Source organism: Canis lupus, chromosome 34, assembly GCF_048164855.1.
Source record: "Canis lupus baileyi chromosome 34, mCanLup2.hap1, whole genome shotgun sequence".
NCBI classification, from domain to species: Eukaryota; Metazoa; Chordata; class Mammalia; order Carnivora; family Canidae; genus Canis; species Canis lupus.
In genome coordinates this window covers 197,744-213,540 of record NC_132871.1, presented here as the reverse complement: position 1 = coordinate 213,540, position 15,797 = coordinate 197,744, and the positions used below count along the sequence as shown (strand labels likewise).

The window sequence follows — 15,797 nt, the reverse complement described above, 5'->3', positions numbered from 1 at the left end:
GAAATATGTAATTCACAATGAAATGACTATAATATTTGTATTCTAGCTTGACAGGGGAAGGAAAAAAAGTGATTCAAAGTAGACATACTTAATCAGGTAATCCTTCCCAAAGATTTCATTTGTGAAGGTTTAAATAACCAAACATAGGAAAGTCAGTAAGAAGAGATTCAAAAAACCACTTGGGGGGATCCCTGGGTGGCTCAGCGGTTTAGCGCCTGCCTTTGGCCCAGGGCGTGATCCTGGAGTCCCTCGTCAGGCTCCCAGCATGGAGCCTCTCTCTCTCTCTATCATGAATAAATAAATAAATCTTAAAAAAAAAAAAAACAACACTTGAAAGGATGGATCACAAGGGAATATATCATTTCCAGGTCTGGTGAGTCTTGTTGTGATTTTCAGCTCATTAGAAACTTTAGTGGATCCCACAACAAGAGAAGATGATATATATTCTTTTACCATAAAGAAACACTTTTAAAACAGTGTGTGGGGTTTTAAAAATTAGTTCTAAACATAAGGTAGGAAAGGATAACAGTGTCTCATTTCATGGAATATATTTGCTAAACTAAAGGTGCTTAGTAAACCACAAAGGAAAAGCAAAGCATTATCTTTGCACCAAAATTAGTTCAGGAAAGTCATGACCACAACAGTATAAGCTATTGCATCTGCCAAATACTTTTCTACATTTAAATAAAAATGTAATGCAGATTTGGAAAAAATATGCACATATTTATACACAAAACAATAACGATTGTTAGACAATTACTATAAAACACACACACACTTACATATATAAAACCTCTTTAATTTTGTGACTTTTAAGAAAAAAAAAACTATAGTACCTTGAAACACAATGTGGATCATATCATCCTTGCTTACTTAATTTCTTTAGAACCCTCCAAACTACTTATTCGAAGTCACTATTATGGTTTGCTTGTCACTTGCCCCCACAATTCTCTGCCCGCTCTACAAGAGTAGACTTTCTTTATCCAACTGGTGTGACTCACAGAACTCGTCCATCCATCCATCCATCCATCCATCTCGTTTTCTACACCAGCTAATTAACCAGTTCTAAAATGTCAACACTAAATAAATAAATAAATAAATAAATAAATAAATAAATAAATAAAATGTGAACAAATAGGCAAAAATCACTGCGCTAATCAAATCTACCACAAGTAGTATCAGTTTACTATTTTTATTTTCTTATCTCCTTCACTAGCCAGTAAATTCCATGAAGATAAGGGCTAGTTTTTCTTGTTCATCGTGGTATTTCTAAAGTTTGACTCCATACCTTGCAGAGAGCCAACATTCCACAAGCAGTTGTTCAAAGGACAGATATGAATGAGTGAATGAATGAATGAATCTAAATCATGGTTCATGAACTTACATGCCCTGGCCCTGACTTTGTACCCTACAAAAGTAAAGCTAAAGATTTAAAAAAAAAATGCATTTGTGATTAGTTTATAAAAGAATTTAGGGCAGCCTGGGTGGCTCAGCGATTTAGTGCCGCCTTCAGCCCAGGGCCTGATCCTGGAGACCCGGGATCCAGTCCCACGTCAGGCTCTCTGCCTGAGGCCTGCTTCTCCCTCTGCCTGTGTCTCTGCCTCTCTCTCTCTCTCTATGAATAAATAATCTTTAAAAAAAATTATATTTTTCTTTGTTTACTTGAAGTATAGTTGACATACACTATTATATTTTTAAGCGTGCAACCTAGTGATCTGAGAATCACATACACTGTGAAATGCCCACAATAAGTGTAGCAACTCCCTGCCACTGTACAAGTATCAGGGTAGAAAGAATTCACCATCTGCCACATAAGTATACCCAACGCAGAACTACAGGTAAAAATCTCAGTTCAGGATAAAGCCACTGAGCCTTTCCCCATGTTCCTCAGTCTAAAAGCTCTGGTTGGCCAACATTCTGCCTGCCCCGGGCTTCGCAGATCTGGTCCTTCCACACAGCCGTGTGGCGCAGCCATGCCCAGGAAGATGCCAAGGCACTGGGCTTCTCCCGTGCATCCACTTCAACAGCGAGGTTCATCGCAGCACAACACGGACTGTGTGCGCGGGGGGTCCTATTCCGGGAGCTCGAAGCCAGGCAGGCATGGAACCCACGTCTCAACGTGCCGTGAAATAAGTTAAGAAGCCTGTACGCCAAATAGCTGTTTGCTTTTAGATGAAAAATCAGTTTGAAACAGCGAAGCTCCGCGGTAAACATCTGCACACAACGCCGCAAGCACGGGCTTAGCCTACAGTGCACCGACGGTTTGGTTACGCAAAGACGAAGGGTCACCCTGTTCCTTAAGTTGTGGCTGAGGGAGAAACACCCCAACGGAGACACCGAGCGCCACTGGCCTTAAAGCAGGTCCACGGAGTCCCGGGGCTGCTGCTCCCTGCACACCCGGGGCGTGACGCCGGGGCCCCGGATCGAGGCCCGCGTGGGGCTCCCCGCACAGAGCCTGCCTCTCCCTCTCTGTCTCTCATGAATAAATAAGGAAAGAAAGGAAAGAAAGGAAGGAAAGGAAGGAAAGGAAGGAAGGAAGGAAGAAAGAAAAAAAAGAAAAAAGAAAAGAAGAAAAAGAAAGAAAGAAGAAAGAAAGAAAGAAAGAAAGAAAAAGAAAGAAAGAAAGAAAGAAAGAAAGAAAGAAAGAAAGAAAGAAAGAAAGAAAGAAAGAAAGAAGAGAAAGGAAGGAAAAGAAAGGAAGGAAAAGAAAGGAGAGGAGAGGAGAGAGAAAGGAAGAGAGAGAGGAAGGGAGGAAGGAAGAGAAAGAAAGAGAGAGAAAAAGAAAGAGAAAGAAATACGCGGGAAAACCAAGAGGCCGTGCGGCCCCGCGTGCGTCTGGCGGACGTTCTCCCGCTTTCCGCGGCTCCTTCGGGGTCAGGATGGAGGCCACACCGTCCCCCGCGTGGACCCCGGCCGCGGCCCCGAGCGCCCCCCCAAGGACACGGCCCCCCCGCGGCGGGCGGACGGACAGACGGACGCGTCCCGACAGACGGCGAGACCCAGCGCGGGCGCCGGCGGCCGGGGAGGCGGACACGGCGCCCCCGGGGCGCAGGCCAGAGGCGCGGGGGGTTCCCGGCGCGGCCTGGCCTCCTGCGCCCGGGGCAGCCTCGGGAGCGCGGGGTCCCGGGAGGCTCGCGCCCCAGCAGCCGCTCCCTCCTCACGGACGCGGGAGAACCTCCCCTCGGCCACGTCGGGCCACGCGGTCCTGGGGCGGACGGGGCTGGGCGCCTTCCTCGCGGCCCGGGCGTCCCCGTCGCTCCTAGGGGCGCCTTCCTCGCGGGGCAGGGGCGCCCACGCGGCGCCGGAACCGCGCGTCTGTCGCTCACAAGCGCTCGGCCGGAGCTCGTCTGGGCTGGACGCGCGCGGCTGGCGACCAGGCCCCTCCGCCGGGGGTCCTCAGCCTTGTGTCCTGAGGAGCCGCGGGCTACGGCGGCGTGGGGACGACGGCGGCGTGGGGATGACGTCACGGCGGGGACGACGGCGGCGTGGACGGCGCTGCGGGGGTAAGCGGCCCTGCGGGGACGGAGCCCAGCGCACACGGGCGCCCTCCACGTCCCCGGAGCCGCGTCTTGCACGGGGGCGATCAGGTCACCGGGACCCCGTGCGCAGGCCTCCGCGTGCCCGCGACGTCATGCCCCGGACGCTCCCGACGGAGGGCGGCGCCCGGCCTCCCTGGCCCGCTGGCCTGGCCCCCCCCCGGGCCGGGGCCCGTCTGGCTGCGGGTGTGAAGCCGCGCGCTCGGGGCGCCTCCGCGGTCCCCCCACCCCGGCCCCGCCGCCCCGCACATCCGGGCCTTTCCAGGCTCAGAAGGCTCCACGGCGCTGCCGCCTTGCTCTGCTCCTGGGCCCTGTCCGTCCGCCGGGGAAGAGACGAGGCGGGCAGGGTGCTCGGGGACCCTCGAGCGACCCCGCCTGACCCCGCCTGACCCCGCCTCGCAGCCGCCGGGTGCGCAGGAAGCCTGGGGGCGGGTCGGCAGCTCGACGCGGAGCGCCGCAGGGTCGGTGGCGCATGCGCGGCCTGCCCCGGGGCCTTCAGGCTGCCGTCCCGGTCCCGGTCCCGCGTCACCGGGGACAGCCGCCCTGTGTGCTCCGAGGCCGCGTAACGACGGGCTTGAGGAAGGGCCTCGCGCTCAAGAGAGGACGAGGCCGCGGCACCGCGGCGGAGCCGGAGCCGGAGCCCCCGAGCGCGCTGCGGCCACACGCGGTCCCCGGGCAGCCACGCGCGCTTCTCAGTCTGCGCAGACGCTTCGCACTTACGTGGTAAAACTGCTGTTTTCGCTTCAGTTAAAATGGAAAAAAAATAAAAAGGAAAATCTCTCACGTTAGGCACTACTTAAGTTGCTTTCCATGTATCCTTGGGAAATCTGAAGGATCGCGGCCAAAATGTGAAGCTAAAATTACGCACGACGCCCATGCAACGCTCCCGGACGATTGTGTCTGGAAAAGCGCCTCGCAGGCTGCTAATGCATTTGACACAGATGTTTCTTTTCTCCGAAAACGCGGCTCCAACTGTGAATAGCTGTAGACGCCGCTGAAGCCGAGCCCGCCGCCTACCGGATGCGGAGATCTCCGTGGCGACCCCTGCAGCAAGCCCAGGGCCCTTCCCCAGGCGCGTCCGCCCGCGCAGGCCGGACCGAAGGCTCCGAATGAAGCGGGCCCACCTCGGCTCTCTGCGGCGCGACACTGTTTGAAGTAAAGGAGAACCGAAAACCCGCCTATTTTCCTGTCAGATGGGTGGTGTCGTGGCTTTTATACATCCCGGAGGTAAGTAAGCAGCAAATTCTGAGCAATAGTCGGTGCCTGCATTCCAGATTTCTGTCAGTTCCTTCAAGTCTTAGCTCACAGGCCACCTGTTGCCTTAAACCTACTCTAACCATCTGACAGAAAACCTGAAAATCGCCACACACACACACACACACAACACACACTCTCACACTCGTCACTCTCAATCCTCCAGTCACTGTGCTTTTTTTCCTTTTAATCTAATACCTGTCACTTTGAACTCTACTATATTGTTGTATTCATGTTTATTGTTGGTCTCCCCATGATAGGACAATAGCTTCCGAAGGACAGTTATAATTTATTCTGGTTTGTCCAGATATCTCAGTGTCTTTTAATAGTGTCAGGATCAAGCAGATGCTCAACAAGTATTTGATGAATGCACTTGCTGAACATTCAATTATAAGAATATCAGGAAGAGACCTAGACCATATTGGATATATAAAATTACTTGCTCTTATCCGGGGCATATTATACAATTTTTTAAGAGCCTCATTTTTCACTACTATTCAAATGTGGGCCATAACTACAGGGATTTTAAATATGTGGCCTTGTGGGAATGTCATTTTTAATGTTATTCATTCCAGATATTATGTCCTGAAGAGGACATAGACATTTATTCATTTTTATAACTAAAAAGAGTTGTCTTTATATATTTTAAGAGAATATTCTCAGGTGAGTGACAGATGGTAGCTCTACTTGAGGTGAGCATAGCACAAGGTCTAGAGGTGTTGAATCACTATGACGTACAACTGAAACAAGTGTGACGACGTGTCCACTACACTCAAAACCAAAAGATGGGTATAAAATTAAATACTCTATATGATGAAACAGTTTTAGAATGATTTCAACTCAGTATCTTATGATTTCTTTGCAGCTAAATTATGCTTTCTTTTCTTGTAGTCCCTGAAAGAGGAATATTCAGGCTTCTAGACAAAATCCAGACATCGTAGTCAGTTTATTTCTTCTACTTTATTCTTAATTGAATTCTTCTTTACTCACTGCTCTTGCCCTGACAAGACTAAAATTTCTTTTATAATCAACTAAACATTCCACAGTTCTCAATGGCTCTTTGGTTCCACTCATTTTACTATTAGGAATCCTAAAAAACTTGAAGTGTGTAAGGGGGACCTAAAGTGGTGTCTCTGCACTGTTCCCTTGGGAGTTCACTTCTGCAGGAAGGGAGCCCGACTGCTTTCATCCTGAAGGCACCATTTCTAATTTTATCTACATGGGTATATTTACAGACTTGAACTAATAATAATACCCACTTTTGTCCTGATCTACCTAGATTTATGTCTATTTTGTGGCAATTACAAATTAGGAGGGGATTTCACCAAAGAACAGAAATGAAAATGGATTTTACCCTTCTTTCTGGCATTCCCTAATCACTGCCAATCACTTGGCAGGTAATAGATTACTTAAAATAAGACGAAAGCCATTATTTCAGAATCTAAATCCATCCCTTCATCTTCACGTTCACTTTACCTCCTATAATGCACATCCAGGATTGTACACCTGCCACCTTATTTATTGCAGTTTTGAGATCAAGCCCCAATATGCACCGAATCTTAACACCAGCCAAATGCCATAGAAATGTTCCGGAGAAGAAACAGAAACTAGACCTTTACTGAAAAGTTATATTAATAACTTTCTATTTGCACAACCAAACTATTCATTTGGAAATTTCTGTGTTTGTAGGGGGGAACAACAGACAAGAAAAGCAAAAAGCAAAGAAAGAAGGAAGAGGAGGAGGAAGAAAGAGAGGAGGACAAAGGACAGGGAGAGAGGAAGGAGACTGAGATCAACCAACAGGATAATTTTTTCTCCCTATATACCTTTACTACACTGAGAAGGAAGATTCGCAAGTTTCTTTAGCAAGCCACAGAATTCAACTAGGGATATTTCCTTATCATAGGATGGGATAGGAAAAATACCAAAAAATGGAACCCATGATTTTGACCCGTAAATCTATGTGCTTTTGAGAAGTTATTTCCTTTAATAAGTACATGAATGGAGACCAAATTAAACACCCTTTTGTAGAAGTAATACGAGCATGACAAGCTTTATTAAATTTAAGAAGCTTTACGTTACTTACAGCTATTCAAAATTATTCCTTTTGGTTTTGTTTAAACTGAATTTTATCACTGTTTTTTAATTCATATGTTAATTTCTAAAAACATAGTGGCTATGAATATATGTAAAAGAAGAGAGCACTCATTATTAAAGTATCTATAGGAAGATTTAGGGTTTTCAAAAACTTTGAATTATTTATTCAATCCCAAATAGCTATGGAACACTTACTTTGTGCTCACAGTGGCTAGCAGGTATTGAAATCACAGAAGGATGTAGAACATTTGCTAACCTGTGGGTGTAAAATTTAGGTTGGACAAAAAGACAAGAGCAACCAGGTTGTTTACTTGGTACATGAAAAATGGGCCTCAGTATTTCTGCCTATTATTATATAAGAAGAAATAAAATATGAGCTTTTACTTTTAGGTGAAATGAGGTATTCTAGGATATTACAAATAAGTTTGACTTAAACTGTTGTTAAAGTTAATCTAAATAAATTAGTCAACCTGACAAATGGAATGGAGGCATTATTTAATCCAGTCAGTCAATATTTATTTATACAGCAAATTTTACCAAATACTTGTCTAATACAAGAGTACACTGTGGATCATGAAATGAGACATTTGGAGTTCAGCTTCCTTGCCAAAAACAATCAAAATGCACAAAAACTGCAAAAGGTAATGAAACTTTCTTGTAGGAGAAAAATAAGTTTGCATATACATGTATTCCAATAGTACATTCTGGAAAATTTGCATACACACTGAAATTTTATAAACAATTCTGGAAATCTTCCTCTGTGCTTTGAAAGGTCTTTGCCTAATGCTATTTACTTTAACTAGAACTAAGCCTCGGGAACATCAACCTGAGAGTTTTCTAGATTCTAAAACAAAAGCAATCATTGGGGGCAGGGGCGTATGTTTATAAAAGCAGACTTCGAGTAAGCCAGGAGTGAAGAGAATACAAATCCCAGTGACACTGAATTATCTTAAGAGCAGACCGATCACCTATTTGACTGCCCTTCAGGGTCCTATTTGGTAATAAAGACTCTAGGACAGTCTGAATACTATCAGTGGGAGAGTAGAAACCCACAAACACCCTCCAATGAGTTCTCTTGATACAGCTGTCTTACGTCAGGGCCACAGTGACAAGATCCCTGTGTGGGTTTTGGTCTTCCATGTTTGAGGCTTCCAATATCTCTGACATTGAGAATGCTTTCAAATGATAAAGCAAATGTACTTACTCTCGAAGCAAATCTCAAAATAACAGAAGAAATGCATTTTGACAATGTAACTTAGACAACAGATATTATTTATCTGTTACTCTGCCAAACATTGGGAATAAAGAGGTAATATAATGAAATATAACAAATACCTTCCCCTTCTTAAGGGGCTCACTCCCTCTGTGTGGGAAGCAGTCCAGGAACAGTGTGAGAACACCATTCTTTAAGTACAAACTAGAGGCAAAACTGGGTAGGATGGAAATACTTAGGAGGGGCACTTGATGTAGGCTGGAGGTAAGGAAAATCAAGAGTTCTAGGATTCAAGTTCTGTTATTTATTTATTTCCCTTCTGTTTTACATTTTTAGTTTTTCTTCTTTCTGTTCCCTGTTTTTCCTTTTTCTTTGAGTGAAAAAAACTAAGATCCAAAGAGGTTTCTTCCAGAAACTAACTTCCAAGTTGTATAATATTGTCACTCCTGGCTCATTGCTGGTAATTGGCAATGGACTCCTTTTCTCTGCCAACTGGCCAGGATGGATCTGAAGGCATACAGGCACTTCCTCTCACTCATTACTCGTATTTTCTTTTTCTTTCTTTCTTTTTTTTTTCTTTTTTTTTCCTTTTTTTTTTTTTTTTTTTTTGCCATCTCTTCTCTTGCCTGAGGGTAAAACAACAGCACTCTTGTTTCTAAACCTCCTAGTGCCCCCATAGGTAGGTGCCTTAGAGAGGAGTGGAAGTCCAGCTCATCGTAGAGGAGCCAGCCACCCGTGCAGAGGCCAGGAACTGGTGCAGAGAGACACGGGAGGAACCAGCTGTCCCATGACTAAGTCTGGCCATGCTGCGATGAAGTATAAATGCATTTTTCCAAGTCTAGTTCCATAACCATTTGGAAATTCAGCAAAGCCAAATTTATTACCACTTTTCAAATTTAGGTACAGAATTCTGGCTTATGTGGGCTTGGAATTTTAGAATATCAAACATAGCTATATTGTATAATGTCTACATTGAAAGACCCTGAATTTTGTCCATGGGTGCAAGTTTATGATTTAGAACACAGGAGAAAATAAGGAATCAAATGCCTGTGTTAGAAGTGCATTTATTTTATTCCTAGCAAATCCATTTATATCTGTTCCACAGATTACTTAAGGTAGCAAGTCATTTGTGTACAATACTAGGTTTGCAGAATTCCACGTAAGAGGTTTGAAAAGATTTTGAAAAGATGGGATCGCTGTGAGCTAATGTGATCAGAGAAAGGACGAACATAAGTAGGCTCTACAGTAGGTCCTGGGCAGCCCATGGGGCTCTGCGGTTTAGTGCCGCCTTCAGCCCAGGGCATGATCCTGGAGACCCTGGGATCGAGTCCCATGTCGGGCTCCCTGCATGGAGCCTGCTTCTCCCTCTGCCCATGTCTCACATGAATGAATAAATAAAATCTTTAAAAAATTAAATTAAAATTTAAAATACATTATGTCTTGAAAAATGCAAGGTGTTTTAGATGTGAAGGTAAGGAAGAGTGCCTGGGAAGGGAGCAGGAACCACCTAAGGGGAAGAAAAAAAAAAAAAGCAGGAGGAAGGCAAACATGGCGTATGAGGGGAATGGTTCCATTTATAGGAAAACAGGCTGATGTGAATTCTGGGAAGAATAGCTCTGCCTCTACAAAGTGTCCCATGACTTGCACTTTCCCGCATGTAACTTGGCCCCTCTCTTCTCTGTACCTTCTCTGATTTCACCTTCCTCCACCTCACAAAGTTCCTGCAACAATCCATCAGACTCACTCGTCTGTTTGCACGTGAACGCTCCCAGGCTACACATTTATTGAGGGTAAACAACATTCAGTTTATCTCTGCATGATTAGTGCAGAAGTGCCTGATGCATGGAAAACGTCCCCTAAATGCTTGTTGAGTAAATAAGTGAATGAACAGAAAAATGTAGAATAACCTTCAGTGACATTGATCTGACAACAGACTCGAACAGGAGCTGGAACCAGAGGAGACTAAAGGCTACCAGGTGAACATGTTAAACTGTAGTTAAGAGAGATAGTTGTTGTAGGAATGAAGAAAGAGGTGTAAATCCATGAGACACCAGGTATAAAATATGCAAGGTTTGATGAACTACAGGTGGGACTAAAAATGACCTGCAAGGTTCAGGAATGAGTAGAGGAAGTAACATCTATCAGATATGGTTGTAAATTGAGTAATCTGCCCTAAAAAGATATGTTGACCTTATCTGGAAAGAAGTCCTTTGAAGACGTAATGACTCGAGCTGAGGTCATACTAGAGTACAGTGGGCTCTTAATGCAACGTGACTGGTGTCCTTATAAGAAGAGAAAAGAACACACGAAGACACATGTGTGTTGAAGGCAGAGATCGAATCGCACCTGCAAACCCAGGACAGTCAGGAACTGCTGGCACCCACCAGGAGCAACGAAGAGGCGCGAAGAATCCTCGCTCCACAGGTCTCCAGGAACCCGCCCTGCCCATACGGCTGGTATCCTGATTGGGAACTCCTAGCCTTCAGAATGGAGACAAGACACTTCTGTTGTTTTAAGCCACCCAGATTGTCACACTTTGTCATCAATCAGCAGCCTAGGAAACTAATGCAGGTATCTACAGGATAGGAGACTGGTGTAGACACTGATAAGATAAAAGTTTTGGAAAGACCAATAAACTTGATTGGAAGAATTCTAAACCCTATTTAAGTCATATTGGGATGAACATTACGGAGGGATAATCCAGTATAATACTAACGGCTACTCGTTACTGTGTTATGAGAGCAACGCTCAGTGTCTTATGCAAATTGTATCCTCAATCCTTACAACCTCTCCGAGAGGGGCTTGGGGTCAGTTATCACCAAGTTAGTGAGGGGCAGAGCCAGTATTTGAACAACCACACAGTCTTCGTTATTACCTTCTAAGTTAGCCAGTTGGATACTGCTACTTAGAGCGAGAACAAAGGGAAGACAAGTTTGTGTACATAAAATTTAAAATTCACACTCTGAGTGTAGATTTTTGAATAAGTGACAGTAATAAACTGACAGCCCCTAGGAAGAATGAAGGGCAAGAGGAGTCTGGATTAACCTGAAAGGGGAAACAAAGAGTAAAGCATTGTTTATCTTAAAGATAAGAGCGATTACGATGGGTTTTTTAAGAATTGGTTATCAAGGGGAAGCAAGTGAAACCCACTAAGAATGTGAACTCCGTTCTTCTTTCTATCAGTTCCCAATTCTAAACAGTCAAGATTTCATTTCCTGACGTTATGCCTGTGTAGCCACCAAATGTTACCACCCTAATATCCTGCGAAATTTCCCCTAGCTTTCCTGAAGCTTCACAGGATATTGATGGGAAAAAACTATCTCCGTGACACAAATAAGCCTTCGGGCATCTTGATGACTATGAATAGCAAATGACTGCATACCAACTATTATTTAGTCCTTTTTAGATCGGTTTATAGGACACAGGAAATGAAATTTTCCTCTAGAAAATTCAGCCCACGTTATATAAATATGACTCCCCCTAATAACAAACAATATACTTTACCTACTTTATTTAAACTAAAGAGGTGATGCTGAAAAAGTCACTGGGGAAAATTCAATAAAATTCACCACTGAAAAATATAATTTAAAGCAAACCAATAACCAGTTGCTTTTTAAATTGCACCTCATTCAGGTTTTCATTTCCTTTCATTTTTCCCAAAGTCTAAACTAGTCTTTACCAAAGTCTTTAACTGTTTTCTTTATTTCTTGGTTTCTTTTTTTATTTATTGAATCTTGTGATAAGAACTTTGAAAATAGAAAACTCCCTCCAAGGACCAAAGTACAATTTCAATTTTCTCCTGTTTAGTAATTTGTCCAGCAATAATAATGAGAAATAAAAGCAAATAATGGAATAAAACTGATAGCCATGGGGCCCCTGGGTGGCTGAGGCCCAGGTCATGGGCCTTGGGCCCAGGTCATGACCCCAGGGTCCTGATCAAGCCCCACACCGGGCTCCCAACTCAGCGGGGAGCCTGCTTCTCCCTCTCTCTCTGCTGCTTCCCCTCCGTCTACTCTCCCTCTGTCAAAAAATTGAATAAAACCTTTTACAAAAAAGTATAGCTAATTTTGTTTTAAAAGAGGGCATGTGATCTAATAAAAAATTAAAACCTGATCATTTGCATATTGGTTTAATGGGAGATGACTGGGTAAAACTGGATATTCTTATGATGTTAATGGAGTAGCAGTGATTAAGGGTTACTTGATGGAAATTTATTAGTTAGATACCAAGTATAAAGGCTGATGGGATTTCTTCTGAGCTCAGCTAAACTTTTCATGGCTGGACCACATTACCAAGCATCATCACATACATTTACCAATTCTCTGGGACTTAGGAATTCTAGGAATAGATAAAATCATTCTCTTGGGATCCCTGGGTGGCTCAGCAGTTTGGCGCCTGCCTTCAGCCCGGGGCCTGATCCTGGGTCCCAGGATCGAGTCCCACATGAGGCCCCCTGCATGGAGCCTGCTTCTCCCTCTGTCTGTGTCTCTGCCTTTCTCTCTCCCTCTCTCTCTCTCTCTCTCTCTGTGCCTCTCATGAATAAATAGAATCTTTAAAAAATAATAATAAAAATAAAATAAAATCATTCTCTATATCCATACCAAGTTGCAAGTACAGCAGAATTCAAATATGCAACATTATTCTTCCACATGCATAAAATCATGGGCCTTCAGGAGTTTACCAAGAATTTACAGGAATATAAAATACACGGTGATAACCCTCGTGCAGCCACGAGTTAATGATACTTCATGCCAGGCCATGTATGAGGAATTACAAACTCCATTATTTAGTGTGCTGAGGATGTCAGAAACTTAAATATCTATTTTTATAGAGGAACTAGATTACATTTAAAATCACTTGGGATTCATTAATCTTAATCATGCACTTTGTCCATCTTCATAGTTTAAAATGATTATTTAAACTTAAGTTTAAATAACTTAAAATCTAATAAAGAAAAAAGCCAGTGTAACCATAAAGTAGCAAAGTCTCTCTGTTATCTATTAGTATATGTAGATTTTGAATAATGGGCCTATTTCATGTGATGGAAAGAGATGATGGCAAATTTCTCTCAGTTATCATTGCTAACACTAAATTAATATTTTTTATTTTTAAGAATACTAATACTTAAGTGTTTTACTGCCAAAAGAAAGTACTTCCCTAATATTCTTTTAAAATTCTAAGACTGGGGATCCCTGGGTGGCTCAGCGGTTTAGTGCCTGCCTTCAGCCCAGGGCATGATCCTGGAGACCCGGGATCGAGTCCCACATCAGGCCCCCTGCATACAGCCTGCTTCTCCCTCTGTCTGTGTCTCTGCCTCTCTCTCTCTGTATCTCTCATGAATAAATGAATTTTTTTTTTAAATTCTAAAACTTTATTTATTTTCATGTTGCTAAGCAAGAACTGATTTCAAGAGAAATGATTTGGCACTTAAAGCATATTCTTAAAAGGAAAGAGGAAATTGGCTCTTTGCCGATTATATCAGAAGGTCAAAAGGTCCTAAAACTGAGGGGGAATGACATGTTTTTAGTAAAGTGTGCACAAACAAAATAATGTAATTAAATCTAATTTCCCCTGTTCAATGACCATATTTAACAAAATGACATATATAAAACCCAGTGTGCAGTGCAGGGCCCTTGGAAGGTCTTGGCCAAGTAAGGAATGATTTAGGATCTCCAAAGAAATAGCCACAGAAATACTCCAGGGAACACTACGGTCAGAGTGGAGGCCTGAGGCCCTCACCCACCCAGCAGACCCTGAGCCCCTACCCTGGGCCGGGCCTCCCCCCGCACTAGGGCGGCCGGCCTTCGCGCCCCAAGCAGCGGCCCTCAGACCGTCAAGGGGTCAAGGGGTCACGGTCCCCGCAGCAGCAGCAGCACAGGCCCCACTGCTGCCGGCTCTTCCCCGTGGGGGCCAGGCTGGTGGACGTGCTGTCACGGAGCCGAGTGGGATTTATTCAGGGGCACCTGAATTCTATGTCCCTCACTAAGGTCCGAAGGCGGGAAGGGGGACGAGAGGGCAGAAGGGGCAGAGCGGGGCCAAGGGGCAGAGCACCTGGCGTGCGGCAGCACCTGGCGCTTTGGCTTCACCTTCAGGGTTGGGGCACCTGCCACCGAGGTCAGAACGAGGAACTGGGAAGGAGAGGGCAACCTTTCAGCCTTAGCTCCTGAGCCTCAGATCTAGGGGGACGCCAGGGTGGCCGCCGGGAGCCCCGCACCTGAGGAGTCGCGGGCACCTGAGCGTTTTGTTTTGCCAGCCCTACCACAGTAACCCCAGCAGGGAGAATCACGCGTTCCGTGACACTTGGCAAATGAGAACTTATTTGATCCTCAAATGTTTTCATCTAAAAACAGGGGTAAATACTTCCCCCCACGAGGCTGTTTTGAGAATCAAAGGGATGTGAGAGTGCTCTGAAACACCCGGCGTCATTTCAGCACCACCAGTACTCCTTAGCATGGCCGTTCCCAGTCCTCTTGCCGCCCAACCCACTTACACGTGTACCGTACACACGTGTATCACGCTCACTTCTCTCCCTGCTACGCAGGCCCATCAGCATCGGGGGGGACATCAATCCTGCCCCCGTAAACGGGCAGGAACCCACTGGGGTGCGGTGTGGTGGCGGCGGCGGAGTCCTGATCCCCCCACAAACCACCCTGAGCTCACGAATGCAACAGCTCACAACACAGGGGTGTGCTCAGGCCTCGGGGAGCAGCGGGAGCGCAGGGGATGGCTGTAGGGCGCCAGCAAGTGCTCTGAGTTAGCCTGCGACTTCGGGCAAAGCCACGGTAGGAGGCGTGAGGCCCCGGAGGCCCGTGAGGCCCGTGGAGGCCCGTGGAGGCCACCGTGCCTGAGCCACCCGGCCACGGCGATGCCGGCGCTGGCAGAAGCACAGCCCGAAAGGTCTTGAGGCCGGTCATACGGTCACCTTGACAGGAGGCTTCTCAAGCGGTCACAGACTATTTTGTGATTTCACGATGGCCCAGACCTCCTGGCAGGGAAAGTCTTGAAAAGTAGGGAAGTAGCCCTGAGCCTGCAGGGCTGGGAGGTGAACCCGGTTCCCTCTCAGAGCCATTTCCGCTTCGGGCTATTTTATAACCACATTTTATGATATTTTAGTGCTTCCTTCATTCAAAGATTTCACCCCAAATCAGTTCCATAAAAATTGTATGGTTTTGGGTTTTGGGTTTTAAATGCTATGTATCCCTCAAATTGAAGAGTTTTTCTTTTTTAATTTTGTTTTGATTTTATTTTATTTTAGATTTCAGCCTTCTGTTTTAAGTTCATGCTTCTCAAATCTGGCTTTGCAACAGAATCACTCAAAGAAGTGGTCTTTAAAAATCACCTCGTGTGGTTCTGATTTTGTTTTGCAACTAGAAATCTGTATTTTTAAATGGCTTCTCCAGTGTTTTGATACCAGATTCAGTTTTTTTTTTTTTTTTAATTTTTATTTATTTATGATAGTCACACCACAGAGAGAGAGAGAGGCAGAGACACAGGCAGAGGGAGAAGCAGGCTCCATGCACCGGGAGCCCGACGTGGGATTCGATCCCGGATCTCCAGGATCGCGCCCTGGGCCAAAGGCAGGCACCGAACCGCTGCGCCACCCAGGGATCCCCAGATTCAGTTATTTACTTTAGTTATCACAGTAAGCACGTCCAGTGATACACGACTTCTGCTAAATGGAAGAAACAAGAGAACTG

The 15,797-nt window shown here is 45.2% G+C and overlaps 1 protein-coding gene and 1 long non-coding RNA gene across 2 annotated transcripts in view; one reads left to right on the top strand and one right to left on the bottom strand.

Annotated features, from left to right (window-relative positions):
• Positions 1-15,797, bottom strand: part of COL5A2 (collagen type V alpha 2 chain) — a 138,263-nt gene that overhangs the window by 73,127 nt on the left and 49,339 nt on the right. The gene's annotated exons all lie outside the window — the stretch shown is intronic.
• On the top strand, positions 4,009-7,370 carry LOC140624312 (uncharacterized). Its single transcript, XR_012023803.1, has 2 exons — positions 4,009-4,763; positions 6,480-7,370. It is a non-coding gene; the product is annotated as an uncharacterized lncRNA (long non-coding RNA).